This window comes from Papaver somniferum, chromosome 5 (genome assembly GCF_003573695.1).
Source record: "Papaver somniferum cultivar HN1 chromosome 5, ASM357369v1, whole genome shotgun sequence".
NCBI lineage: Eukaryota > Viridiplantae > Streptophyta > Magnoliopsida > Ranunculales > Papaveraceae > Papaver > Papaver somniferum.
Genome location: NC_039362.1, coordinates 166,716,098 through 166,724,588, shown reverse-complemented (window position 1 = coordinate 166,724,588; position 8,491 = coordinate 166,716,098). Strand labels below are relative to the sequence as shown.

Below are 8,491 nucleotides of genomic sequence, written 5' to 3'. Positions count from 1 at the left end.
TTTATTATTATTTTTAAACTACTTTTTAAAGATGGAAAAGGAAAATCATAAACGAAAACTAAGGTAAGCGGAAAATGCTTTCTCCCAATTTTTAAAGGTCGTGGAATTTTAGAAGTGTTTCGTATAGAAAAATATTTTGCTAAGTCTTAATCAAACACAAATTTGAGACTTTTATATATTTTCAGGATGCTTTAGAGAAAGTTAAAAAAAGAAAAAACATCAAATCTAGTCTTAGAATTACAAGAATCCTTCTAAGAACATGTAGAATTCTCGTCTTTAATTTGTCTCGTTTAATTGGTGGATGCACACATAAAATCTAGTCACATTCATGGTATCCTGATAAGGGGTGTCTGATGCTGTAAACGGACCACATTACCCTAACTTCGAAGATTGTGACATGTGCCGTTTCATTTGTGAATTTACTTCAAATGTTTGTTTCACTTTTTTATAATTTTTGTTTACAATTTTTGATAGATATTTTTATTTAATTGTATATTATTATTTTTTTCATATAAAAAATGTTGCAATCCGTCGATGAAATATGACCGTGATGATTCTTTTAAAAAAAAAAATTGTTTTCGAGAGGGGTTGTCTTATACCGTCATGGTCTTAAGTTTCACCACGACGACGCTTGTCGATTTTAAAACAAAAATTAAATTGTACCACTTTGCATTATAGTTGTCATCGTTCTAAATTTCATGATTTATAAAGGGTGAAAAGACGAGGGTACCCAAATACACTACTATCTTTTTGTTTTCAACCTATAAGTCCTCTTACCGAAAGTGATCGTCTATGGACAGAGTCGAGACAATGCAACAAATCAGTATTCACACTTTGTGTGATTGTCTATGGATACGAGATCGAGACAATACGACAACCAAAGTGTGATACTTGATAATAGGTTCGGACGTAACCAAACTCTATAGGATCACTATCAAGTATATCGGAGTTAACGTTTGTGTAATTTACTTTAAATTATATAAACAAATATAATTGCGGAAAAAAAAAGTAAATCACACAGCAAGATTTTGTTAACGAGGAAAACTGCAAATGCAGAAAAACCCCGGGACCTAGTCCAGAATTGAATACTCTCAAAATTAAGCCGCTATACGAAATCTATACCAACTTCATATAGTTGAGACCAAACAACTACCCTAGTTCACTTAGTTTCCTCAGTATCCCTGCGCTTCCGAGTTCAATAAGTGCAAGCAATGGAACAATTCCTTTGGATCGTATTCCAAACAGTAAAGGAATAACAAATCTGTTTAGTAACAAATCTTTCGATTCTTTCAAGATAAAGATATCCCAGATCATATGCAAAGGCTCTTCCGTTTAATTTAACTGCTATACCACGCACGCGGAATGTGCCTGCCCCCCTGTTCACTTTATCTAATACGGTCCATCCATTAACCATCAAACACTTTTCGATGACATAAGCTATAAAACATGGTACCAAAAAACTTGCTTTGTTGATTATATAATAAGTATATTTGTATATACTTCCTGTTTATAAAGATTGAGAATGGATTCAGAATAAATTTTTGCAGAGGTACATATTAACGTGCTCGCGGTTGAGACTTCACAAAATTGGGTAAACAATCTACCTACTTAAAAAACATGTAGTATATTTGTATGCAAAGTGGCGGTTCTATATATAGTAGCGAAGACATTTTTCGTCGTGAATTCTCACACCAACTGTTTTCATCATAATAGATACCTTCACTTCCGTTTTGTGGCACACACAAAAAACCTGCAGGTTCTGCAACACCTTCTTCAGCTTCAGTCATATTTCAGTTGCGCAACAATTTGGATACATAAACAACAATCCGTTCACTGTTCTGCATAGGTATCAACTTCTTGCGACTCAATCTTCCAGCCGAAAAGCTTTTCGAGTTCAATACCACCCAAAGTTATGAGAAAAGAAGGTAATGTGGGCATTAAGATTAAGAATTCAGTATATCACTAAAAATTTATCCAGAATTTAAATTAGTAACCTCTTGCGTAATAAGAAGACCAAATCATTCCAAGGAAACCATAAAACTAAACACAACCAAATTAATCAACAACATTTTCTCCACAACCTACAATAATAGTAGAACATGTGAGTATCGAGTGGAATCCTCTTTGAACCTACTGTTTTATGACTGCATACTAAAATTGGATGCAAACACACCATACTCTTTTGATCCCTACCTATACAATGGTCAAGGCGGCGATCCCATGCATATCAGTCGCGAAATTATGTTGTTCCTTGGGTAACTTTAACATTATATATCAGCAACTTAGCTACTTGCCCGAGTTATCTCTATTTAGTAAGTTTTTTTTCTTCGCTAGCATTCTAATGCTTCACTTTAGAGTTAGCTGTGCAGTTCGGATAGTTCCCAGGATTATATCAATTTGGTTTGTCTTAATTCTTCGAGTACCATGATTCCATACACAAGTAAAACAATTTGATATCAAATACAGTTGACTCTAATTTTCTGTTTCTGCCACAATGAAGAGGTTTCTCGTATGTTGTTCTAGAAATTAAGCAGTGTGGAATACTTTTGTGACCTACATATTTTTCATGAATCAGTATTTAAAAAAAAAAAACCTGTCTAGCAAGCTATTTTGTCGATTTTCGTTATAGAAGTTTCCCATCTAACTGGATTTTATCCAACTTGCACAGTTAAAATGGTAACGAACCATTTCAGATATACAGTAATTCATGGCCATCTAACCATGCACATGAATCCACTGCTCTGCCAATTTGGCTTTCAAGTATCGAAAAAATAAATCTTCAAACTTTCTCTTTGGTCATCGGAGGGCTTTCATAAGGAAGCAGCCCAGTCAGGCTATAGTGTTTGGCTCCCGAGTTAGGGCTTTCATTGGTTTACCATTTGTCTCTCAGAAGGGAGCACTATTAATCTATTACAGTAAAACATCAAAATATAATTGATTCTTGAGATTGTATATTTCAGCTGGAGAAATGTAAAGAGGACTGACCTTCTTTCTAACCCGGGTGAGAATAGAGCAATTGAGCAGCCAACCCCAAATACCAATTGTAACTGCAAAATACTGGTAGGTCATGTTCTTATGTCACCAAGTCTTCTAATATTGTCAAGCAACTGAGTTTCAATTCAATATTCAACCTCAAATATTTGAATTGTAGTTTGAAGTTTTTCAGTGGGGAATTAGTTGAAGTTCATGTAAATGTAAAAGAAGTTGTATCTTACACAATTGTATCTATGTCATAAAAACCATTAAATCTGAATCCATTCGTGCAATTGAAACAATTCTAAAGGACGTCAAATAAACCAAAATGTGGTAAAAGACAATATATCAACATGCATCAGCACCTGTATTAGTTTGGCAAACTTTTAGAAAATGGAACGAATTGAAATCTTCAAATCACCGGAATTTCCACAAACAGAGTCACCGAGATTTCAATTGAAACTCTAAGTATTAAATTTAGGTTGGATGTGACATATTTCGACCAATATTTCAATCGAAACTTCTATGGATTGAACTAAGTAATGATTTTGGGGTTTCTGTGTTGTTCGATTCAGGGGACGAAGAAGAAAGAAAAAAAAAGATCATTCATTTTGGGTTTGGGGTTTTTCTCTATTCGATTTAGGGACGACGAAGAAACAAGAGAAAATTTCAATGGAAACCCTAGGTATTGAACTATGATTTTGGAGTTGGGTTTCTCTGTTGTTCGACGAAGAAGAAAGAAGAGAAAGCAGAAAAGTCTAGTTTAGGTGCTGATATTTTTGGAATCAACGGGAAAACCAACATACATTAAAAACACGGGAGGACAATTGAGTAACTTAACTGGCAACCGGAGAAAAAGCCTCTTTTCTTTATATTAGTTAGATAAACTCCTTTGCATGGTTAGATCAATCTATCTAATAACCACCAAAGCAATTAAGTTTAGATTCGCACTCGATCAAAATAAATCTCAAAGAAATATATTGAGCCGATCTCGCGCAACTAATCAATCGAATAAATACGATTCTAGTTGGATCTCAGCCGATCAAGGTTTGTGCACGCAGAAAGATACGAGAACTACCAAGAAATCTTCTTCGTCTTCAAATCTTCTTTAATCTTTAATAAAAACCTGCATAACACCACTTGAATCTCTTGTATCAATCACACACAGAACGAAGTCTGTTGACAATGGATTATCACAAGATGTCTTTAGATCTACAAACAGTTCTAAAGATCCCATCGATATTTCGATCTAGTTTGAGTGAATCTTATATCAGAAAAGAAGATTCTCAAGAATAAACAAACTAGGTGCAACCAAAGTTTCAATAACTGTTAGTCAATTAAATCAATCGAAAACTAATAACACTGCAATTATCTAGTTTCCTACCAATGGTACTCGTAGAGCTTCTTGATCCACAAAAGTATTTAAACGAGCAGTCGTAAGAGATTCACCTAATTAGGATACTTTTCTCTACGATTAGACGGCTCTACCAGAAACAACAAGAATGAAGTTTGCATGGCTCTTAGAATAGTTTGCTAGAAATGCAAACCTCTAAAAGATTCCATTACACATTTTCACCTTCAAATCCAACTACACAGACAACACCAACAACTACGAAACAAATTCATCACACTTCCAACCTCATGGACTATAATGTCATCATCAAAACCAACTCAACTTGGTTCAATCACTATATAAACTACAGTTCCACCATTTATCCCCCAACACCACCAGTTACCACTTAACCTACAATACCAGAAATACCACTATCCATTTAACCTACACAGTTCATTCATATATCCATCACCTCCAAACTCATTAGCTGCAAATCACATACAAATTATCCATCTTACTTAGCCCTGTGATTCCATAACTCAACACAATAACTTGGCTAATTCTTAACTCAGATAACATTCACACTCCGTGCAACATCTCATTCATTATTATAGCACAACATACCTCAATCTAACTTCTTTGCTACAACCTAACAACATTCATCTAAAAAACTTCAACCATTCCCTGCATCATTCTACCTCATGCCATAATCCAACCACATATTTATCTCATAACCATTTCTTAGCTTCATCAACAATCATAAAAACCCGCAAAAGAGAACAAACTCCACAAGTCCAATTTAAGAAGAACAATTACCTTAAGTTTGAGATACTCACGAAATTGGATTCAGTTTCTTATTCACTTGACTTGATCCACCAATTCTTCTTAAGACAGCAACCACCCACCAGTTTGGTTCAGCTTCTACCAAAAGCCCTAACTTCTATTTTGGGGAAGAACAGAGCATAACCCTAATTCATAATTCTCAATTTCGCAATTAAACTGAAATTACAACTCCATATACTTGATTTTACTTCAATCTAAACAAATCCATCTTAAATTGCTTACATCCATCCTTAATTTCACACAAACCCTCGACTAATTCAAGAACCCTAACTTTCCAAATCTCTTCTTCTCTGATTCGAACTCTAAAACACAATCTAAATCTTCATGTCAACACAACCCATCTCTAATATTCTACCTAATTACTCAATTTCACCATTTACATCTTCACATAACTTATTAAGAAAACCTAATTATTAATTTCACTTCCTCCTTCGAATCTGATTCAGTAACAGACACCATCAACATCACCACCAACTACTGCATAATCTTCTACACCTCCTATCGATCACAAAACTTCTGTTTAATCTCTCAAATTCGACATAGAAGGAAGAACATGAGAAGAAAAGAAAAGAAAAAGAGAAAAGAAAGAAAGAAGAAGAAAAGAAGAGAATAAGCTCTTCTCGATCCAGCTGGGGATAAGGCCAACGAAAATGATAAAGGCACCCATCACTTGGATATGGGCAGCCAGGTCGGTCCACTGTAAAAAAGTATATTTTTCCCTTCTAACTATCTGGTGATATGTCCTTCGTCTGGTATACGATTGGCACGTTCGAGTAGTCCATTCCACGTAACTTTTCGATATTTATCTAATGATACTAGTTTCTTATCTAAATCGTTGTTAGATTAATTTCTATTAACGTTCGTGTTAAACTAATCGAGTTACTATCGGATAATTCGTCACTTGGATATTCTAATAGCGTTGACGAGCTTGAGGGTCCTTACAGATACAATTGTATTAACCCCACTAACAATGGTATCTCCCTTTATAAATCGTGTTAAATTTTACCACGATAGTTGTTTTAAAATTTGAAATATAAATTAACCCGGAAAAATCGCCATGGTTTAAATTTATAGACCTAAAAGCGAAAACAGGGCCTTTTTTCCCGAGCAAATCACGGTAGGCTGGAGATATTATCTCATAAAAGTATGGCAAAATTTTACGCCGGTTTGCCAGAGCCTCGACATAACCCACATAAGTAGAACAAAATACTTAGTCTGAGGGGATTCGAACCTCCCGCCTTCCACTAAGCTAAAGTAGCTTAAACCCTATGTCACAGCCTTGTGTTTGGTTCAAATTTATAGACCACCATGATAACAAAATTTATCGATAATATGACCTCTTGCAAATTCTGAAATAAATTGATAATGTGAAATTAGCATTTTGGTCGTCATGGTTCAAATCTATTGACCATATTGAGTCTTCCAATGGCGCGTTTAGATACCAGAAGCAGAAGTGCATTGTGCTTCATAATATTGACTTTTTTGCTTTTAGAAGTCATTCTGAAATTATGTACTCAAACTAACTTCTAGCTCTCTTGCTTCCAAAAGTCACAAAGCAGCTTATGGGTGTGTATCCAAGCATCCTATAAATCATCTTGGTATAAATTTATATAAACCATGGGTCCATGACGACTTTTCATGAAAATACTCAATATTGTTGACCTAATGAAAAATCACATTGGTAATTATTTGGTACCTTTCGTGAATATCTGGGAATAAAAGATAAATAATAATATTTAAAAATAGGTAGCTAGCTTAGCTAGTCATCCCCATTTCTTAAAGGTTTGATGCGCTCCAGAAGGTCCCAGGTTAGAATCTTCGATGGCGTAATATTGCAAAATTTTACATGGAAGGTAGAGTTATCTTACCCATTGCGACATAATTATCGATATTTCATTCATGTATAAACATCTACTGAAAATTGACCCTTATGCCAAGCATTATGGTGAGGGATTTCCCTTAGTTATTCCCTAATTGTAGCGAAATCCGTCCAACATGGTCTTTCGTGTAGCTTTAATGCAGTGATATCCCTTAGCTACATTTATAAGTGTATCACATCTCAGGCGGGTTGTAGAGAAGGGAAATCAGTTTCCCTGTAAATTTCTGCTTTACGAAAACTGAGTATCTGTGACATTTTACACGGAAACTGAGTATTCATTTCTGATTTTCCAAGTTTTACACTAAAACTTTCCTTTTTTTTTTACTCTTTTTTTTAACCAAAACAATTTTTTCTACCTATTATATCTCCTCTCTTTTTTCTCTTACAGGGGTTTACTGAATAAATACTTTTAGTGATTTTTAAAGACTTTAACGGAATTCTAAAGTATTGTATTATTGGTTGTATACTTCTAAAATCTCTTTCAAAGTTTATGTTACTGGTTGTAGATTATTAAAAGGTCTTCTAAAGTTTGTGTTACTTGTTGTAAACTTGAAAATTCAAAGACTTTGTGTACTTTCCTATTTTCAAGACTTTGAGTGACTTTTGTGTATAAATTTGCCTTGATGAAAGTCTTGCAAAATATGTAATATTTTGGAAGACTTCCCAAAAAAACTAAAAATATTTCTTATTCTCTTTTACTTTATCTCACAAATATACAATCTATAAAACCCATATTATACATGCATATATGACTAAAAAAATAAATTATAGATGCATATAGATTATATTATATGATTAAATACTTATTTTTTTATTTGATACAAATGTGTAATAATAATTATTTTTATTATCACCATTTATTGCATTTTATCGAATGAAAGAAAGATGTTATCTATATAATGAATTTTTTTTCTGTTGAAGTTAGTATAATAAATACGGTATGGTTAAATTAATATTTATACTTTTAGTTTTTATATATATAATTCATTAGATTTATACAGTTATCTATATAAAATTTGTTTTTACAACTCTTCATGATTCTACAAATTTCTATAAGACATTATATAACTCTTCATAACTCTGTAAGAATTTATCAAATTCTATAAGAAATTTGGCTCTTGTTTTTGGTATGTGATGCTAGATTGAATACATATTAGTATTTATAGCCTGTGTATATAATTGGGTATACAAAGAGAGAGATGATTATCATATATTCTTATATAACTAAGCCACACAAATTTTAATGGGGGACAATGGGGATATCCGTGTGTGGAATCGCTAGATTAATTAACTAAAGAGGTGTACTCCATGATCATAGTTAATTTCTAATGTTTTATTACTTTCCTTTCATTTCTGGTCTTTTATTTCTATGTTTGATGATAGAAGTTCACATTAGAATCTTCAAACGATAGTAGATTGTGGATTTATATGAGAGTAATGTTTTGTTTGTATCATAGTTCGGA

The 8,491-nt window shown here is 33.4% G+C and overlaps 1 long non-coding RNA gene across 1 annotated transcript; it reads right to left on the bottom strand.

The window, feature by feature from the left end:
• Positions 1 to 1,453: 1,453 nt before the first annotated feature.
• On the bottom strand, positions 1,454 to 3,736 carry LOC113283551. Its single transcript, XR_003327512.1, has 3 exons — positions 3,339 to 3,736; positions 2,986 to 3,047; positions 1,454 to 1,884 (listed from the first exon to the last, which is right to left on the bottom strand). It is a non-coding gene; the product is annotated as an uncharacterized LOC113283551 (long non-coding RNA).
• Between the last annotated feature and the right edge of the window lie 4,755 nt (positions 3,737 to 8,491).